This window comes from Lathamus discolor, chromosome 1 (assembly GCF_037157495.1).
Source record: "Lathamus discolor isolate bLatDis1 chromosome 1, bLatDis1.hap1, whole genome shotgun sequence".
Classification (NCBI taxonomy): Eukaryota; Metazoa; Chordata; class Aves; order Psittaciformes; family Psittacidae; genus Lathamus; species Lathamus discolor.
In genome coordinates this window covers 72,836,018-72,856,541 of record NC_088884.1, presented here as the reverse complement: position 1 = coordinate 72,856,541, position 20,524 = coordinate 72,836,018, and the positions used below count along the sequence as shown (strand labels likewise).

The 20,524-nt window shown below is 46.2% G+C and overlaps 1 non-coding gene across 1 annotated transcript; it reads right to left on the bottom strand.

The window, feature by feature from the left end:
• Nucleotides 1-16,618: 16,618 nt before the first annotated feature.
• On the bottom strand, nt 16,619-16,690 carry TRNAG-UCC (transfer RNA glycine (anticodon UCC)). Its single transcript has one exon. It is a non-coding gene; the product is annotated as a tRNA-Gly (tRNA).
• Nucleotides 16,691-20,524: the final 3,834 nt, after the last annotated feature.

The following is a 20,524-nucleotide window of genomic DNA, read 5'->3' as shown; positions in this document are numbered from 1 at the left end:
GTTATATGGAACATGGAACTGCTGGAACAAGTCCAGAGAAGGGCCACGAGGATGATCAGGGGACTGGAGCACCTCCCGTATGAAGACAGGCTGAGGAAGTTGGGGCTGTTCAGCCTGGAGAAGAGAAGGCTGCGTGGAGACCTCATAGCAGCCTTCCAGTACCTGAAGGGGGCCTACAAGGATGCTGGGGAGGGACTCTTCATCAGGGACTGTAGTGATAGGATAAGGGGTAATGGGTTCAAATTTAAACAGGGGAAGTTTAGATTGGATATAAGGAGGAAATTCTTTCCTGTTAGGGTGGTGAGGCACTGGAATGGGTTGCCCAGGGAGGTTGTGAATGCTCCATCCCTGGCGGTGTTCAAGGCCAGGTTGAACAGAGCCTTGGGTGGGATAGTTTAGTGTGAGGTGTCCCTGCCTATGGCAGGGGGGTTGGAACTGGATGATCTTAGGGTCCTTTCCAACCCTGACTATTCTATGATTCTATGATTTCTTCATCTTTTTCCTGTTGGCTGAAATAATCCCTGGCAAAAATATTTCTTCTATATTTGTTGTAAGTATGTGTAATTCATTATAAGTTTCACAACTGCTTGCATTATTTCCCGTTTTTGTCTTGAATACACCCTGTGGCATCCATGTCTGCCACAGACTAGGTTTTTCCCAAAGGATTAGGCTCTCACCTTTGCTCAGGTGAGCATTCCAAGTAGGTGCCATTGAGGAACATTTTATCCTGAACACTTCAGTACTCAGCTGTTTTTAAAGCTTCAGTTGAAAACATGGATAACGTTGTGTTATTGTTCGCTAGGAGGAGCATTTACTGCACATATGACTGTATCATTTTGGGATTTGGATTGGCATGGTTTCAGGAGCCTTTCATTCCTCAGTGAAAGGTCTTGTAACCTTGTCCACATTCTGCCAGCTTTATATGCTGAGCACAATGTCATATGGTGTGGAGTATCACTTTGATCAGCTGTGGTCAGGTGTGCCGGCTGTGTCCGCTCCCAAGTTCTTGTGCACCCCCAGCCTGCTCACTGGTGGGGTGGTGTGAGGAGCAGAAAAGGCCTTGATCTGTGTAAGCACTGCCCAGCAGTAACTAAAACCTCCCTATGCTGTCAACACTGCTTCCAGCACAAATCCCAGGCATAACCCCACGCTAGCTACTGTGAAGAAAATTAACTGTATCTCAGCCGAACCCAGCACACTCTTTGAAATACGTCTGTGGACAAGCAGCCTTGTGCTACAAAGTTGGATGCCACAAAGTGGTGGCAGAGTGTCTCCATCGCGTTCCAGTTTGAGCAATGATGTGCAAAACAAGAGCAAACATTACTCCAAATTAGTTTGAGAGATGACTTTGCACCATTGCACTGTCTCTTTGGAGCAGCTTGAAATAGTAACAAAAGGAGCAAGATGATAAGGAATCAGATCCTGTGATGCAATATCTTAGATGTCTGTATTAGCCATTTCAAATTATAGCAATATCCCTTGTACTGTCACTGCGGTTGCCACAAAGTAGTTGCAGTCCTGCAATAATTTCACCTGCATGCCTCTGCAGATAGTAAATGAAATTACTTCCAGTTGACAGTGGCTGACCATTTGACCCACAGGATTTCTTGCCTAGGCCATGGGGTCTGACTGGTGTGCACAGAGGGTAGCTCATCATCTGAAAAGTCCCATTTGCAAGCTGCTGGTTTTGCCATGTGGCTCTTCAAGGTGTCTGCCAGTGTAAATAGTCAAAGTGGTTTGAAGAACCAGTTGGTTGACTGGTGGGGTAGAAGGACACCTCCATGACACACTCCTGATGTTGATCCCACTGTCTTTTAGGTGGTCTGGGTGAGATATGGTGGCTTCACACCCATTGAAGGACCAGCCACATATTATCAGTGATCCTCCCCAGGCCAGTTGTACCACGCCACACTCACCCAGTGACAACACACCAATACAAACAACACTGCTGTGCTGGAGGGGCTCGGCTAGCTGAAGTCTTAAATAGTGCTGGGGTTTGTTTTTCTGCTTCCCTCGCTCTCTTAGCAGCAAAGCCCAAGTGACTGCATGGAGTTTCCTTTTATGTGCCTCCTGAACAAGCCTGATGTTCAGATCTGTGCTGGTGACAATCAGATTAATCACTGTCCCATAAGCAGCTGCACGTTGGGCTCTCCTGGCAGCCTCACAGGGGCGGGCTGTAGCCTGGGATGTCAGGATAAATCCTCGTCCAAAGTAGGTCAGCAAAACGTGCCTGGCCTCAAGAAGCAGCTTTGATCAGAGACAGCACATTCCTCACTATTGCTGGGAATCATTTCCTTCAAATGTCTTTCGTGGGAAAGAATCCTGCAGACCCAGATGGCAACGCCGGTTCTCTGAAGCCTGAACCCTCAGGCAGAACTTAACAGAAAAGATGATCTGAAGGGAGAGAATCCCAAAGGATTGTTAAAAAAAACCTAAGAATGTGTAAGGAATCCTTCATAAGGAAGCTTCATATACCTCTGCTGCTGTTACTTCTATGTAACTTCTATGTTACTTGTATCGATGGCTCCTTACAAGCCACAAATGTCTCGAGTTTTGATTTCATAGTATCTATACATACCATTTTAGCAGTTAAAAATTTACCTTTTTAGAAAACACTTATTTCAGATTTGGAAAACAGTTGCTCTACATCCATTATCCCGATTTCCAGGAAATTGCCTGAACTAATAAATCAATCACTTCAAAGCTGGTGGTTATTTATTTTTCACCCTAGGGTTTAGTTGTAACAGATGCACTGAAGTGCTGGTGTTAAAATGAGGAGCTATCTCATTTTACAAGATATTTTGCAATGAGAGTGCTAACAGTACAGCTTGTTACTTTACCTCTGCCTACGATGAAGTTATAGTTTATAGACATAACTTAAAAATCATATTATTTTAAATAACTTTGCTTCTTATGGAGCTTTTAGGTCAAGTCTGGAGGATAATAGGGTCTATATAAATGCTGACTCTGGGCTACTTCAGATTGTCCTCTAAGCCATAAAAATATGTCCTGAGGTTTTTTCTACAATGAAATCCATGCTGTTGTCCGGTTTCAAGATGATTCATTATAGTTCTGTTCTAGCCTCTCTACAGATGCTCCTATTATTCTGCGATGAAAAAAGACAACCCACCATTTCTATGTGCTCTGTAAAGTCCTAAAAGCAAGATAGCTTAAAATAAATGTTTGCATCCTGCTGTGTTTTTATGACCTCCAATGCACTTTGGGCACTACTAAACTATAAATAAAATCAAAAGGTTCACTCTCTCATGCTCAAAACTCTAAACTAATTGAACATTTAAAAAAAAAGAGAATGCTCAAATTAAGCTTCTGGACACATTTGTATTACAAAACATTTTTTGGCAATGTGATCAAATATTATTTTTTTCACATGACACATGACATTGACCAACCAAATTGAGCTCTCATGAGACTTCACTTGGAGTATTGTGTACAGTTCTGGTGTCCTCAACATAAAAAGGACATGGAACTGTTGCAGCAAGTCCAAAGGAGGTCCACAAGGATGATCAGGGGACTGGAGCACCTCCTGTATGAAGACAGCCTGAGAATGTTGGGGCTGTTCAGCCTGGAGAAGAGAAGGCTGCGTGGGGACCTCATAGCAGCCTTCCAGTATCTGAAGGGGGCCTATAGGGATGCTGGGGAGGGACTCTTCATTAGGGACTGTAGTGACAGGACAAGGGGTAATGGGTTAAAGCTTAAACAGATTGGATAACAGATTTAGATTGGATATAAGGAGGAAGTTCTTTACTGTGAGGGTGGTGAGGCACTGGAATGGGTTGCCCAGGGAAGTTGTGAGTGCTCCATCCCTGGGTGTGTTCAAGGCCAGGTTGGACGAAGCCTTGGGTGACATGGTTTAGTGTGAGGTGTCCCTGCCCATGGCAGGGGGGTTGGAACTAGATGATATTAAGGTCCTTTCCAACCCTAACTATTCTATGATTCTATGAAATATGTATGAAAAAATATATTTTCCCTTGAATTTTGTGAGCATTCATTTATTCATTTTATTATTGTTTTACTGTTGCTTTGGGCTAATGTGATGCCTGGGAATATGCTTTCTTTTGCTGCCTGTGCAAGTTCAACAATAAAAATGTATTATTTTCTCTCTTTCTCTTATTTTTGAACTACTGAAAGCTGGTTCTTGGTTACCCAAAGATGTTCTTTTTCCTGAGGATCTTACTTACAGCATTTTACTGAGGATCTTACAGCATCTACTAATGATCGTAAGTTGTTGTCTAAAATTCAGAACAAAAATATCTGCTTGATGAATCTCGAATTATTTTGTTTTGCCTTTACTGCAATTTACTGGGAACTCAAGAGTTTTCATCATGCTGCTGAACGGGTTAAAATAAACTGAAAACAAACAAGGAGGCTGGTACCCTTACTGCTTCATGAAAACTGGTATAGGTACATCAAGGGATGAGAGGTATCTGATAAGGAAGCCCAGCACCTGCCTTTGGATGGACAGTCTTTCTTTGGGACTGTGATGTGAAAATATGGAGTTTTCCTAATGTTCCAGATGACAAGCCTGTAAAAACAGTTAATCAGTCTTTTATTGTCTCTGTGTCTTTTAATTTGGTTTGTGTTGTTATTACTTAGAGCTATCTACCTGGGGAAGAAAGCTGAAATTACACAACTGCTATTTTTCAGCAGGTTCTGTGTGTGCCTGGCTGGTTTTGATTTTTGTTTATCTGAATTCAGAGCTAAAAATAGACATGAAGGGCTGGGAATCAGAAACTCCAGCTTTCCTTATGCCACATGCTTATTAGTCTTGGCTGAATCACTTAGGTGGAATCCTTCAAAACCAGTTTTTTAGACTGGAATGCTCAAGAAAAGGGCTTTTGTTCTGATGATGTCGGTACTCCATCTCCAGGGAAAGCCAAGAGGAGTCTGCTGTGGCAAAGCATGTTTCTGAGGCTCTTGAGACCACCATTGAGGCTGGGTGACACAATGAGGAGCCCCCATGTTGCCAGCAGGCACTCTAGCAAGGGGCTGGATCTCCCTCTCTGCCCTCTTCCTCCTTCCTGCTGCTTCACAGAAGTTTCTCTGCCCTAGAAACACAGCCCCAGTGTCTTTTACACCAGCTGGAGAATGAGGATTTTCACCTCTTATGTGTGTGATAAAGGAAGGTGAAGGAAGGGTGTCGGAAATGAGCAGAAAAGCAAGAGCGTGTTAGTGATGTTGATGAATTGCTGGTTGTCGAAATGCTGCTCCCTGCACTTCTTCACTGGAAATTACTCTTTTCTAGATGGAGAAACAATCAGTAGCATCACTCCATTACAAATGCTGAAAAACATCACTCATGTTTGCAAACCAGCTTTTTGTTGTGTCTTTTTTTATTCTCTTTAAAAGCCTCAGAACATGTTATTGTTCCCAGTAATAACTTGGAAATGAGATTATATATATATGTATTTAAGTAGCAAATCCAAATAATTCCTGATTTCATTCCTTGTTCAAATGCAGCAGTACGGATCCTCTTGTGAATTCTCCTGTCACATTCACAGCTCTGTTGGGAGCATCAGGCACAACCCGCAGCTCTGGGGGTGCAGAAGTGCTGGGTTATGGTCAATGCTTTTTTTGGCTTGCGGTGAGTGTCTGTTGTCTGTGTTTCTTTTCATTTGACACCATTAATTTTAATGGTGCTCAATCTCTGGGTTGAAGGGCCCTCAGTGTACTTGTACAGAAAGCCCTGGCAGCAACACACTTGCATGTTTTTTTCTGGGCTTTTAGCAAAAAGCCAAACATTACAAGGACTCAGCGAGAGTTTTTCACACATGGAGATCTGATTGAATAAACAGCTAGATTTCATATCAGACGTACTTCCCAGTGATATCTGTGTCTGAGCACATGAGTTCTTTCTGATTGTAAGGGCAAATGTTAAACTTGATGCTGCTCCCAAACTGGACAGCTCAGACAGCTCAGGAGAGGTCCAGCCTGAGAAGAAAACTCCAGTGTCACTGCTGCAAGGGAACCACCAGCTCTTGCTTGTCTTGGGGACCTGAAGAGGCTTGACGAGGTGGTGCTGGGGCTGGGCTTTCCCTGGCAGCAGGAGCAGTCCTCTCTCCGGTGCCTTACCTCCCCGATTGCATGCAGCTGCGGCCTTGGGCAGGAGAAGCCCTTGCAGTGAGGTGGCAAATATACCCCAGCATGTTCCCCCACTTGTTACAGGATACACCGGACTCCAGCAGGGGACCATGAGCTGCTGAACACCAGCCGAGCAGCAGGAGCCAAGACATTTTCATGAAGTCACCATAGTGACCAGACCTGGTGATGCCATCACTGCCTGGAAAGATTTCGTTTCCTGAGGCACTTTAAAGGGGAGGATCTTGTGGCATTCCCCAGAGACTGGAGAGTTTGGGTCAGCAAGTGGCACAGCATGAAGATGGGAGAGAACAAAGCCTGATTTCTGCTCTCCTGAGGAGCTCCAGTAAGAAAGCTGGTGTGGTGTGGGTGAAAAGCACCACATGAGGAGCCAGTGAGGGCATGGAGGTAGAAAGGTGTCAAACAGACACCAGAGAGCATCATTCATCAAGTTTGAAGGCATGTGGCTAAGTTCATGGTCTCTGAGGGAAAATGAGGGGCGTGCTGTAGTAATCTGAGCTAGTAAAAGGGGAGCAGAGACTGGCAGCAGGGTATCAGGTGCAGATGCAAAAGAAGGGACATGGGATAGACATTGCAGGTATATGGAGCAGGGGATTTCGGGGCTGACAGCCTGGCTGAGGATTCAGTGGCAGCATGGCTTTCTGGCCAGGGAAAGGGGAACCGCACACAGGGAAGGGGGGCTTTGTGCTGCAAACCCCATCCCTGCACAGGTATGGCTGTAGGCAGGTTTCAGAGGCAGTGAAAGCAGAGGTGAAAGTAAGAGCAAGAGTCACAGGACTCTTTCTGTGAAGACATGGGCATCTTATCTCTTCCTGGACTTGGCCTGTGTCGTGCCTCATCCAGGGAATGCCTGGGAAATACGGAAAACACTCAGGTCTGCACAGGTAGCTCCTGAAACCAACAATAAGGGAAAACCAAAGAGCTTTGCTGGGCTGTGTAGAAACTGGGGAAGACCTGAAGTACTTGAAAGAGAAACATCTTTTTCAGCAAGCAACTGATTGTAATCAGATAACTGCAAATAATTGTGGGCGCCTGTAAAGTTGACTTTCTGCCTGGTGAAAACTACTTTTGAGTTCTTCTGATGAGCATACAGCGGTTGGAAGGTGAATGTACCTGTATGTGTGTTTGCACGAATGCTCTGTGCCCGGCTGCCTCTTAAACACAGGCACTGCATTACCCACTCTTGTGACCCAAAGCCCGAGCCGAAGCAAGGCGGCCGCAGCCGCGGAGGCACCACCTGCACACACGCCTGTTCCCCACCAGAGGGCAGCGTTGCTCCAGCTCTGAGAGCTCCAAGCTCCGGACGGGCCCCCCCAGCTCTGCTCGGGTCCCGGGGCCGTGGGGCTGCTGCTGCCGGAGCACCAGTGCCTAAGGCGAGGCGCTGGGGCCTGACCACGCGAGCTGCAGGTCACCGACCCGTGTGATGGAGCCCCGCTGGAGCCCGGGCCACTGAGGCTGCGGCGCGTATGTGTGATGGACCGTGCCCATCATCTGCTGCCTCCAGCTGGGGCTTCTAATGGAGGTAACAACAGGGAGCCCTGCCGAAAGGGCTGGCCAGCAAAAGTACTGCAGACCGTGTGGTTGGCCAGGGCTGAGTCTGAACTGGACCTGATCTAAGCCAGCTGCGGATCCCACATGCCGCGAACTGGCCAAGTTACTTTCCCCCAGGGGCCAGTGAAGTATGTTCCGTGTACATCAGTGTTTCCTGCACAGCCCTTGTTTCCCTCTCCTCTGGGGACTGAACTGTTGGGCAAAGCCAGTTTTTGCTGCAGAGAGCAAAGCAAGAACAGTGTCCCAGGGCAGGACCAGGCCCTTTGAAGCAGCCCAGCTACCGTCAGAGGGTGACCAGCCTGAAGGGCTGTGTAGGGCTCTGTAGCTGCTGGTCTGCTGCATGGCCCACGGGTGAAACATGCACCAGAGCCCAGTTATCCACCAGTCAGAAACAGCAACGGAAAAGACCTGAGGGGGACCCTGCGGGCATGAATAGTTTTTAATGGTCCTGCTTGACTTCACCGGGATCCTCTACCCACACCATGGGCTTGGGAGCCTATTTCAGGCCAGCCCTGGGTCGCAGGGTCCCAGTCTGTTTCTGCACTAGGTTCTTGATGGGCCTGTCTCCAGTTTTACCCCTTGGCTAGCCCCTTTGGTGCTGTGTTGCAGCCCTGCTTTGGCCCTATCTAGGTACCCTGGTTCTGGCTCATCCTTTGTGGTGCCATCTATGGACCAACTTTCCAGCCCTGCATCCCACTGTCAGCCCTTTGGGGCTGAGGGACCTACCTGCACGGGGTCACCCTTGTTGTCCAGCTTGTCCTTGTTCCTGTGCATCCCTGGATGGCTCCCTGGCAGTGTGGTGCTCATGGCCGGTCTGTATCACAGTGGTGCCTGCAGGTACGTCTCCCTGCTGGCTTGTTGGGGCTTCTCTGAGGACATTTCCATGGTGTTTTTTTCAGCTCTGAAATCTCTGCACCATTTGTACCTGCTGAAAGGTACCCGCTGCCTTCTGCTGGTGGGGAAGGGATAGAAATAACGTTGTGCTTGTCTTGTTCATGGACCTGAGCACTTCTTAGGAATTGGCGATGTTCCAAAGTGTCACTTTCAGTTTTGGGCTCTGCAGTCCTGGTGCAACCCAGTGATGGGTCAGGCTGTGGTGTTCTGGATGGGAGCGAGTGCTTTTCTTGCTGTGTCTTGCCTTGGAGTAGCAATTTCTTGGGAAATGTCCTGGCACGCCAGAACCAATGGGTTCATCAATCGGGCCAGCAGCAAGGTAGCAGAGCACAGAAAAACCGGTGTGCTCCTGGGCATGGTGCTTTAGTGGCAGAGCTGGTTTTGCTTGCTGGAAGACAGAGAAGTTAGGAACGAACGTAAGCTGCCATGTGTGTGGTGCTGCAGGCACCTCCCCCCCGCTGGCTAGCACATGTTACTGAAGGTTTGCTCTTCATTTTAGTTAGCTTTGAAATGGCATCATCAAGAAAGAAAACAGCAGCCGTGGCTCTCTGACCCACTCAGCTCTCCTTGGTAGCCTCCACTCAGCTCTCCTTGGTAGATTGAGAAGCATTCTTCCTTCTGACACTTTCCACCACTTCTGACATTGAGTCTCTTAAAGAAGCTGGGTTATTTCAGTGTGGTTTTCCATATACTTTTAGTGGTATTAGAAAAAATAAATATGCCAGCAGGAGGATTCCATGCTCTGAAACAGAAAAAGAATGAACCTGAATATCTGGGGTGATGCTTTGGCAGTAATACAAAAAGAATTCCAGAAAATTATTCTTTCTGCATCAGCAGAGGCTAAGTGCAAGGCATGTCATTTGTCTTGGCCTATTCTAAAGCTGTTGAGGGGAATGGATGACCAGGCTTACAGAGCTTTGCTCCGTGGGTTTCAGTGCAGGGAGAGCTGTGTCACTGTAAAACCTCCCTGAGCACTTCAGACGCATCTCAGGATCCTGCGCTGCCAGTCACAGGCTTGATTCCAGTTGCTCTTAGGAGTCCTCCTGCTGACAGGCTGTTCACTGGAGCTGTAGCCCAATTTAACTACTGGAATTAGGGATTCCTGCTGAGATGCACTGGTCACATCCCAGGCTACATTGCTACATCCTGCCATTTGGCTGATGCGCTGTCCTGCTCCTGCCAGTGCTGTGACTGTAGGATTGGAGCACTTGCACTCTTGAAATAGCTGAGACCTTTTGCAAAGCCCATGAAAAGTGATGCATCTTTTTGTTATGGGTTTCACTAGCTTTGGCTCAAGCACTCGGCAGCATTGCTGTTGCTCAACATGAAACCTGGAAGCAACCTTGAGTAAGGAAGCCAGGCTAATATTCTACAGGCTAATCATAAGTGCTTGAAGAAGAAGATGAAGTGAGTAAAACAAAGTAACAATTGTTATTTCTGAAAACTTTACTCAATAATATCCAAGCTACCTCACGCTTGGTTTGATTTTGGTGAAATAGATATCTCATTTTTTACGTGTATGTGGGCTTTAAAATAATATGAAGGAATGAGTGCCAAATTTCATCTCCGAGAGACAGACTTTCAGCTTGCAGCAAAGTGGAGCTCAGCTTGGTGCACAGTCAAGTTAGCTGCAAGAGTACAAGTTGCCCTATGGCCACATTTCCTAATTCTAGATGCCTGGAGAGCTGACCCTCATGCTGAGGCAGAGACAGAAGAGACTGTAGAACAGTGCTGCGTGGCCAGGATACAAGTGATCTTCCACAGCAGCACATTTTGCCCTTGGTCCTTCCAGTGCCTCTGACTTTCCATCCCGCTGTTTCTTTTCCCCTTGCTGTGCTCCTTGCTTCTGAGTAAAGGTTGCTGGCCCCATTCTTGAGGTGATGGAATCTGATGTTGCCTTTGCTTCTAAGAGGTCTGGTGCTGCGGGCGATGGAAACAGGCCCTCTCCAGCCCCAGCTGGGGTGGCTTTAGTGGCTCTGTTTTGGTGTGCTCTTCCTCAGGGGACACTGACAAGGAGTCTTCTAAAGTACTTTCCAACTAGTGCTAAATGCACTTAAAATAAAGCAAAGTCATCAGAAGCTGTATGCAATTTCCTGAAAGCAGCTGGCCCTTGTCTCTCTGGGAGATGGCATGCCAAAGCAGCAGCGTGACTTTGCATGAGCCAGGCCTGTGTTGGTGTTGATCTGCCACATACTGTGAGCACACTGGACTGGAGTGAAAATGCCAAAACTCTGGTGAAGAGAGACCACCCTGAATTTCAATTACAGCGTTGAGTAAACCCTTGGCTTTGGGAAAGCTCCTTGGCTGCTGCCTAGTGTTGTGCTGCTCGTTCAGTAAAGTGCTCCCACTGTCCTGCAGTCATCAAGTGCGTGTTGTATTTTATGAAGAGGTCTTTAGAAATCTGCAGTGTGCTGAATGTGAGAGATTCAGTGTCGTGAAAGAGTGCGTAGGGTAAAACCCTGGGAAATGGATTCATTAGCGTGCCAGGGAGCGATGTAACATTGCTGATATTATGTTAAGCGTTTTTCTGAAACATTGTGCTTTTATGTTTCTTGGTTTCGTTTGGTTGACTGGTTGTTTTTTGGGGGGTTGATTTGTTTGGGTTTTTTCTGTGTCTGTAAAAATAGTTCTGCTCTGTGTGTGTAGGTGCAATCCTATTTACTGCATTTGCTGCCTGTTTCCCAAGTTGGATTGGTCTTCTCCATGACTTTTTGCAACTTACTGCAGCATTTTCCAGTCTACAGACCAGAGTCAGTCCTCGTGAGATGAACTGCTACTGCGCAGAGGCAGCAAAGTGGTGCTGAGTCTGACATCGCTTCTGTCTGCAGAGCCAATAGCTCCTGATGCTGGTGTGCTAATGAGCCAGAGGAACACAGAGGAACCTTCCTTTTCCAGCAGAAGTGGGAACTGTGGCCACTGAGATCTCTTAGGAAGCAGATCTCTCAGTATTTAACCTTTAAAGGATAAAAAGTTCTGCAAGGTCAAAAAGGTAAAATCACGGTCATGGTTCCTCCCCTTGTTCTTGCAGCCACCGGTAAGAAATTGAACAAGGGGAAGCAGTTTTAGAAGAGGTGGAAGGAAGAGAGAGAAGTAGATGAGAACAAAGCATGAAACAGTGACACCCGTGTGGTCTGACAGGCTGCAACGTTAGAGCAATGTGTCCTCATTACAAGCTACTTCTCCTCTCCTGGACTGCTGTTTAGACACTGCTGGCTTTGGTATGCAGCCTGTGCAGAAAAGAGAACTTGCTTGTGAGAACCATTCCAGTTAATGGGACCAAGCTGTTTTGTGCAAGAAAGGGCTGGAGAACTGCTCTCTATGCACACTGAATTAGAGCGGACATTAAATACCTGAGCAAATGCTCCAAAAGGCTGAAACTGCAGCAAAAGTTTGTTCCTCGGGAGCCTGATCCAAAGCCCTTGGAAGACAGAGCAGTGGTTTCACTGACTTCCATGACCTTTGGATCCCACTCCAGGTTCCGTGTGAAAGCTGGTGTATTTGTAATTCTATTGATTTGTGGGTTTGTCCTACCCGCGTTTCTATCCAAAAGCAACTGTAAGGGTTCTGGCTAGGAAAACTAGAGCAGTTGGAGTGAGAGAACCTTTGCTGTGATAAATTGCCAGTAGGAGCGTGCTAATGGAAGCTGAGAATTGTATCTTAATAGAGGCCAATTACTGGGCCTAATTTGGTGCCACAAAGGGAACATCACAACTCATTGTGCTGTGACACAAGTTAAATGTTAATGAGTCCCCGAGGTGTTTGCATTTAGCTACCAATTAATGTAACCACACAAATGCTTTACCCATATGCATATACCTGATCCGTGTTCAAGGTTTATGAATCTTGCTACCTTTACTTGTCTATCATGACAAGATACTGGTGCTCTGAAATGTCACCACTGGTATTTTACTGTTTGAGGCCTAAACAGTACAAGAGGAAGAGTACCATCATACCTCTGAAAATGTCTGGTTTATGATGAACTACCTGCATGGTGACAGAGATACAGAGGGGCAGAAATGTTTAAAAAGGCTGAGTGTGACCTATCAACAGAGCTGATTGGTGCAATGCCGAGTCCTCTGAGCCAGGTCTGCACAAGGTAATCCCAGATCAGTTTTGATGACCAGTGTGGCACAGAGGTTTCCATTCCACAAGTACAGCGCTGTGGGCCCAAGCTGGCATTCCTGGATACCTCTATGTTCCATGCTATAGATCTACCCAGCCTGGGCAAGCAAAGGCATCTACTCCATCTTGTGGGTCCCTGAAGCTGGCAGATATATCCCCGATTCAGAGTGCAACTCTGTTCTATCCTGTTCAGGCTATGCGGTACCCACAATGAAGTGGAAGAGCACTGTAGCTCTGTTTTCCTTCAGCATTGCTCAGGCTCCTAGTGCACAAAGTATTCTTAGAGCATATTTGTATGTCCCATTGCTGGCAAGGGCTGAGAGGCAAAATAGCTCACAAATCCTGTGACCCACTGGTTGATGCATGGCTTTTATTTCAAAACCTTTAATTCCCATCCACATCTTCCCTTTGTTGCTTGATCTGAAATGGATCCTCTCAAGCTTCCAGGCTGGAAGGCTCCCTGAGAGTCTGTGACCTACAGGGACTGAGCTTTTAACAGCTGGCGCACACAGCTGTGGTCATGTGTCCACGATGACTTTGTCTTTCCTGAAGCTGGGCATTGGGCAAGCAGATGCATGTCAGTACATTCAAGTTGTTCAAATCTCCAGACCAGTCTTCTTGGAAAGAAAGTGCAAGCAGGAGTAGTTATTGTGATGCTGGTCGTCAGCAACCGCAAGAGTTAGGAAAGCAAAGCTGACAAATGGGGAGAGAATGGAGAGGAGAGCAATAAAAATAATAAAGCTTCCATAATTAAAACCAGTAGATTTGAGGTAAAGAGAGCTGGGAGTTTCCCCTATTGTTTAGAAGCCAGAAGCAAGTCATACGTGTCTGTAACTTTGTAACTTTTCCTTACATATATAAAATGTAAAGACTGGTTCAATATAATGCTAATTTTACAATGCTTGATTGGACTTTGTATCTTGGGGTTGTTAGGAGAAAAGCACACATGGCCTGGCTTTAAACATGCAGTGAGCAATGAAGATCCATCTGGTCTCTTAAAATGCCTGGAGCAGAGGGGTCCCGAGACAGGGAGAGCTGAAGCTTCACTGGAGCAGCTCAGAGCATCACCACTTTTGGGAATCAATGGAGATGGTGAGCTTTGTGCTCCATGAGGGATCAATTGCTACCGATGCCTCTGCACACACAGGGTTCTTCTCTATTACCTGGTGCAGACACTGTGATGTCAGCCGTGCTTCTAATCTTCCAAGGAGATTTCTGACTCCGTTGGATTAATGTCCTAGGCCTGAGCAGCCTGGAAGTCAGCTGGACCTGTCTGAACTGCCTGCTGCCCTTTCAGAGGCATCATTCACATAGGTAGTGTTTCCTCTTCCTATGGTTTTATTAAATTATTTTTTATTAAAAATCATCTCCAGGATCACAGACAAAGGCAACAAGCTTAGAGATTTTTGCAAATGCTGTCCCACAGGAGCTTGAATTTATGAATTGCCTTCATTTAGCTTTACATTTTGGTGAGAAGTGGTGAGCGCAGTGCCCTGGCTGGAGCAGGAAAAAGGCAGCTTCTACACGTGTCTTTGTGCGTGCCTGTTTCTGTGCTTGCATAACTCAAAACACCCTAAACCCAATACTGCACACAGGGACAGACTGCTGAGTCGGGTCGTGATGTCACCTTCATCTGAGCTACTGATCTGTAAGGTTCGTCTGGCTTTAGCATGCTGAACCTGCTCGTTCTGCAGGGGTGTGAAGTAAAGGACTGCAGAGAGGGTTCCTTCTAGCTCCAACCCTTCTGTGGAGAGCTTCCCGGAAACTAGGTAAAACAGCAATCCATCCCATGTGCTTACGGTGTTGCTGATAATAGCGGTTGGTATTTGGTTTCCCTGATAACCTCTGTGGAAATCTGTGTGTGCTGGAATTGCAGGGTTGTGGTGACAGCAATCACTCATCCCCATGTGTCTCGATGCACCCCTGTGTTGAAAAAAAGGTCCTTACTGCCCTAGTCAATAGGCCATCTACTGTCCAGGTGTCTCTCCTGTCAGAAGACAGAGCTGTTTGTTCGTAAATTCTTTCCAACAAAAGAAAGAGAATCTCTGGGCTGCCTGATTCATATCAGTCTTCTCAGATGACGATAAAGTGCAGAGCAAATCTTGTGAAAGAGGTGAAGCTTGGACTAAGGCTGTATGCAAAAAGAGGTATTTAACATCTAGTTAGCATCTAAATAATAGTAATAATATCTAAATTGTTATCAATAAAATTAGTTGTTGTGATTATTATTATTAAAAATCATTATTAATACCTTCTCAAAGATGACCAAGATTTGTTGTGGCTTCTCTAGGGAATGCCCCTCTCCGCTTTGAAAAGGTATCCCCTGCAGAAAGAAGAAAGGAAACTGCCTCCTGTCCCACGTACCCTGCTTGGCAGAGATAGGCAGTGTGTAGAGTAATAGCCTCATAGAAGCCTCAGCTGCCAGAGCCACTTTTTATTCCAGGGAAGGATGACCTTTGTATGATGATGCCCCCATGCCTAAATCTTCAGATGTGTCGCCAAATACCACGTATTTGCACCTTCCCTGCAGAAAACACAGCTGCTCCTTGTGGAAAAGTAATATGTAGTGGTAAGGCATGCTAAATCTGATGTAACGAAGGGAAATTCTTCTCTGACTGCCAGCAGCGTATAAATGGCCCTCTCTGAAGAACGGAAGGAAACACCAAAATCTGGGAATACCTCTGATAACAGCCAAACCAGATTCTTCCCCAAAACATCCCTCCTGTTCGTGTATGGTTTCATCTTTATCACGGGTGTGAACCAGACTGCACCGTAACAGATGGAAAAGTTGTTACTGATGTCAGGAAATCTTGTGCTGTATTCCTGTGATCAGGAATCTTCCTCTGTGTCCAGTGATCTGTTGAAGCTGCTTCCCAGCCAATGTCTGTGGAACTGCCAGAAAAGCAGAGTTTTATGAATCTATGAAGTTCCCCTTTTTATGGAAATACTCTGGAATACATCCCTCAGGCCTGTTGTAGGTGTGGAGGTACACCAACAGCTTGAGGACACTGAGGCTGTGGCTGTGTTCATCAGCTGAAGGGCACCCAGACTCCTGAGCTTTTGCAGTGTTGGCTGTGACACTTGAATGGCAGTCAAGAATACAGGAACCTGGCAATATAACTTTTAAAAGGCACTGGGGAGAATAGGCAACTGGATCATTGTCAATTGCTTTTGGGCACTCTTGGAAAGCTATAAACACATGGAATTTTGGCTTTGATCTCAAAGAATTAAATGTGTTTAGAAAAGTTGCTTTAGTCAGAGAGTGCAATCCCTACAATATAAAAGAATTGGCTGGATAATGGGTGAAATCGCAGTGGTGCCAACCTGGAGCATTAAGGAAATACTCTCCTGTTTTGGTTGACTGAAGTAGACAGGCAGCTATTGGTGGTTCTTTTAGCCTGAGGACAGAGGTTTGAATTGCTTTGTCTTGTTGGAATATGCCGTGCATCTTTAGAGATAAAACAGAAGTGAGTAGAGATAAGTGAACTGCACTGAGTAAATAACACAGTATGGCATGTTGTATAGTGTACATAGTCAAAGGTTTCTATGCAATGTACAGACTTGGGCTATTCAAAAGTATTGTTGCAGTGGTATGTTTGCTCGACTCACATCAATGGCATGTTTATTTTCAATGTGTTTCAGAGACTATGTAATTATAATGCTAATAGATGGTTCTGTGCTTTGCTTTATTGTATGGAACCTGAACAGTGTTTTCTAAGTCATTTCAGCATCCGTTTGTAGATTGATACTATCATGGAATGGTTAGAGTTGGGAAGGACCTTAACATCATCTACTGGTTTCAACTGCATGCCTCTCACTAGACCAGGTTGCTCAAAGCCCTGTTCAACCTGGCCTCGGATATTGCCACGGATGGAGCATTTACCACTTCTTTTGGCAACCTGTTCCAGTGATTCAGCACCCCAAAAGGGAGCTCTGCGTTGGCCGGGAATCGAACCCGGGTCAACTGCTTGGAAGGCAGCTATGCTAACCACTATACCACCAACGCCTGGCAGTTCTTTCCCAATCCTGTTGGATGAGAGAAGTTATTGCAGTTGGATGAGAGAATTGGTAGAGGGCTGAGAAACAAAACACAACAGAGAAAATGCCAGCCGCAGAACACAGTGGGAATACAGTTAAACCCAATATATTATAGCTTCAAGGTTAACACTATTTGTAGGGGTAATGGAACACTGGTGCTGCTCATTTTGAATGTTTGTCTCCTCTGTGCAAAAAAGGGGCTTGGATCATAGCCACAAAGCATAGGCAAACAACTAAAAACAGAGGGGGCTTGAAACAGAATATCCTGAACTGACCCATTCATGTCTATGTAGAAGAATGACATAATACACCTGTAGTTGGTGGAACCATTTGCATACTGTATGAAGGGCTTTATTCAGCATTTCTATCAGAGACTTGTTGGATGCTAACCTGAAGAGCTGGCAAGGGGTGGAGCACTTTGGCTCCAGTTCAGGAAAGCATAACATTCAGCACTCAACAAGATTTACTGGTATTCTTGAAGATAAGCACGTGTTCAAGTGTCCTGCTGGCCTGCAGCCTGCTTGTGCAGCACCTTGTAGACCAACTTTAGAACGTTGGAGTGAGCAGAGAAGTGTTAGCTAACGTTATCAGAACCAGCATCTGGTGCACTGGCCTTAAGCCCCATCCCCTTCTTTATCAAAAACAAATCTGGAAACGTTCCAGACTGGTTTGGAAAGAATCCTTGCAGGACTGACCCCTGTGTCTTGTAGGTTTCTGGCAAAACTCTTGTTGCCTTCACTGGGCCAGGGTTTGGTCTTCAGAGTCTATGCAGAAAGGAACACCTGTCCTGTGCCAAGGCAGATGCTGTGGTGGCTGTAACTCTCTCTCAGCAGCTCAGCGAAGGAATCTTTGTTCTAGTGGTAGATCATCAGCTGCTTTGTGTGCTCTGGGATGATGGGCTCTTACACAGCTGGCTCTTGTGGGCTGCAGTGAGCAGCTGGGCACAGGGCTCTGCTCACATGTTGCAATCAGGCACTTGCAGCAAGGTGCAGCTGTGGGCGCCGTCTCCATCAGTCCCTGCCTTCCTCACGCAGTGCCACACCACCCATGCACAGGCAGACGTGACAGGGCTTGGCCTTGGGCTTGCTATGGCAGGTCTCTTATTTGTAATCTAAAGAGCATTGAAAACTTTCCGTGGCACAGGCAGTGGTGTGCTGGTCCCTGTGATCTTGGGAATCCAAAGGAAAACTTCACCATTCCTCTTCTGGCTACACAAGCATGAGCTGCAGTGGCATTTTTGTTCTTGTTCTGGTGGGAGTGTAGCGTGAGTTTGCTTCCTTGGGTAAAACACCGCTGCTGTCTTCTCTGTGGTATGTTATGCCTGGCAAGAGTGAATGATGGAGCTGAGTCTTGGAGCACCTTCTATCTTCACAGCAGGCAGGCTGCTAAAGGGAAAGCCTTTATTCATCTATGAATGTTTTTTTGTCGGCTATTGCAAACCACAACTTGTTTTCTTAGACACGTACATGTGGAAATATTCTGTGTTCTGCATATGCTTTCAACTATAAAGGGCACAAACCTCACTGGAACTCTGTAAGAACTGTGATCACTAGTTATTTTTGAAATTATAGACAAAGGAGGACAAAAAGATGTATTTGGAAGACTCTGTCTTCCCTTTGTTGCTCAGATTGTCAAGACACGAAATGATGAAGTCCCTTGAATCTGTCTAAATGGTTTAGGTGACAAGAAATTCCCCCTACAGCATAACTGCATATGTCCAATTCCTCTGATGTTTAGCTGATGACTGCTGGTCAGGCAGTACAGGCTGGTAACTTCCGGAACTCAGAGGGCTGGAGCACCTCTCCTACAAAGAGAGGCTAAAAGATCTGGGCTTGTTCAGCCTGGAGAAGAGAATGCTCCAGTGAGACCTGAGAGCAACTTTCCTGTACATAAAGGGGGTACAAGAAACCTGGAGAGGGACTTCGTTCAAGGGCATGTAGTGACAGGACAAGGGGGAATGGCCTCAAACTGACAGAGGGGAGATTTAGATTAGGTATTAGGAAAAAATTCTTCACTATGAGGGTGGTGAGGCCCTGGCACAGGTTGTCCAGAGAAGCTGTGGCTGCCCCATCCCTGGCGGTGTTCAAGGCCAGCTTGGATGGGGATTTGAGTGACCTGGTGTAGTGGAAAGTGCTCCTGCCCATTGAAGGGTGATTAGAACTAGATCACCTTCCAAATTAATCCATTCTATGGTTCTGTGAATCTTGCTGGCTATTTCCCTGTCTTTAATGTTTGGCTGCTTTCAAATGGCAAAGTAAGAATGGGCTTGGTTAAACATCCCATCTTGTGGTTAAATTCACTTTGGTCCTGTTTTTCCTTTCACTTTGGATTTACGATGCCATAGGACCACTCTCTTTTGCTGTTTCTCTGCCTAGCGGTGTTGGGTAATAATCTATAGCAAACAACTGATGTTTTATAGTTTCCTCCATGTCACAAGGATATAGAAATAGACAGTCCAGTTGTTTCTCTGCAGGAACATGCATAATGGCTACAACCTCCTCCACAGGAAGAGGTGAGCTATCTTCAAACCAAACACGATACTGTCTAGCAACTGAATGAAGAGCTTGTGTTGAAAACTCCATGCGGGAGGATGAGGCTGTCCTGGACACCATGTGCAGGTGGCAAGCAATACTCAAGGGGACTGTGTTTTAACTGTATTTATTGCTGGGAAAGTTGTAAAGGAGGTGTCTCTCTTCAGTAAACCATGGTGAAAGAAGGCAGGTATTGGACTGTTCCCTGCAGAAATTCAAAAGAAGAATGAAGAATGTATCTATTTCTGAAGACTTACAGTCCTTCTTGCACAAACTTCATAGAATAATAAAGTTTTAATGAAGTTCAGCAGTAGGAAGGCATTTTTCCCTCTCAGCCGTTTCTTCTCTAAGTGAGTCTAATCCTCCTAACACCCATCTGAGCAGACTAATAGAGCACTCAGTGTGTGCACAGTGCTGCACAGAAGGGGAAAGGCTAGCACAAAGAAACTGAGTGACTTGCTCAACCAGAAACGCACTCAGTGTCAGCTGAGGGACTAGAGCCCAAGAGGTCTTGGCTGCCAACTTCAGTGCTGAGACCGCTAGACAGAACTGTTGATTATTCATTCACTTGCACAACAAAATTGGAAACCCCACAGAAGGCCACTAAACTGAGCTGATGAGCAGTGGAGGACAGCTGTCTACCTGTTCTGCCACGTGACTAGCGCTGAACTGATGATTTCCTGAATTCTCAGGTGAGATGGGACTTGTGCATGCATTTACTGCATGGCAGCCTGTTCCAGCAGGAGGCTGTAAGAAGTATGGTGTGGGATCAGATGAGTATCACTTTAGCCCAGCAGATCCAGGCTGCTCAGGGTGCTGCTAATGCCCATTGCAGCTGCCTCTCCTGGCCCTGGAGATGGAGATGCTCATCCTAAACTTTGCAGCCATCCTGATTTTAACCTCCCTCATTCAGGGTCACTTAAACTTGGTGCAAAGAAGGAAACCTGGGAGAATGGGTGAATCAGAAATGAAGATACCTGGGTATATGAATGCCCTGCTTCGTCCTCACTGGTCAGGTTTTGCCTTCAACTCTGCACTACACAGTGAGTGCTAAGCTGTTCTTCTCCCCTCACAACCATGTGAGCTCTGGCATGAGGGCACAATGATAGCCCTAATATGATGGCAAGAGTGAATCCCTGGTTCTGGGAAAGGAAGAGGGGTTATCCCTTGAATGTGAACGAATGAGATTTTTCAACAGACTAGTACATGCCGGTGGAATCAATACCCCTCAGGTGTGCTGTACGATTATGTTGTTTGAAGTGATCTGGATT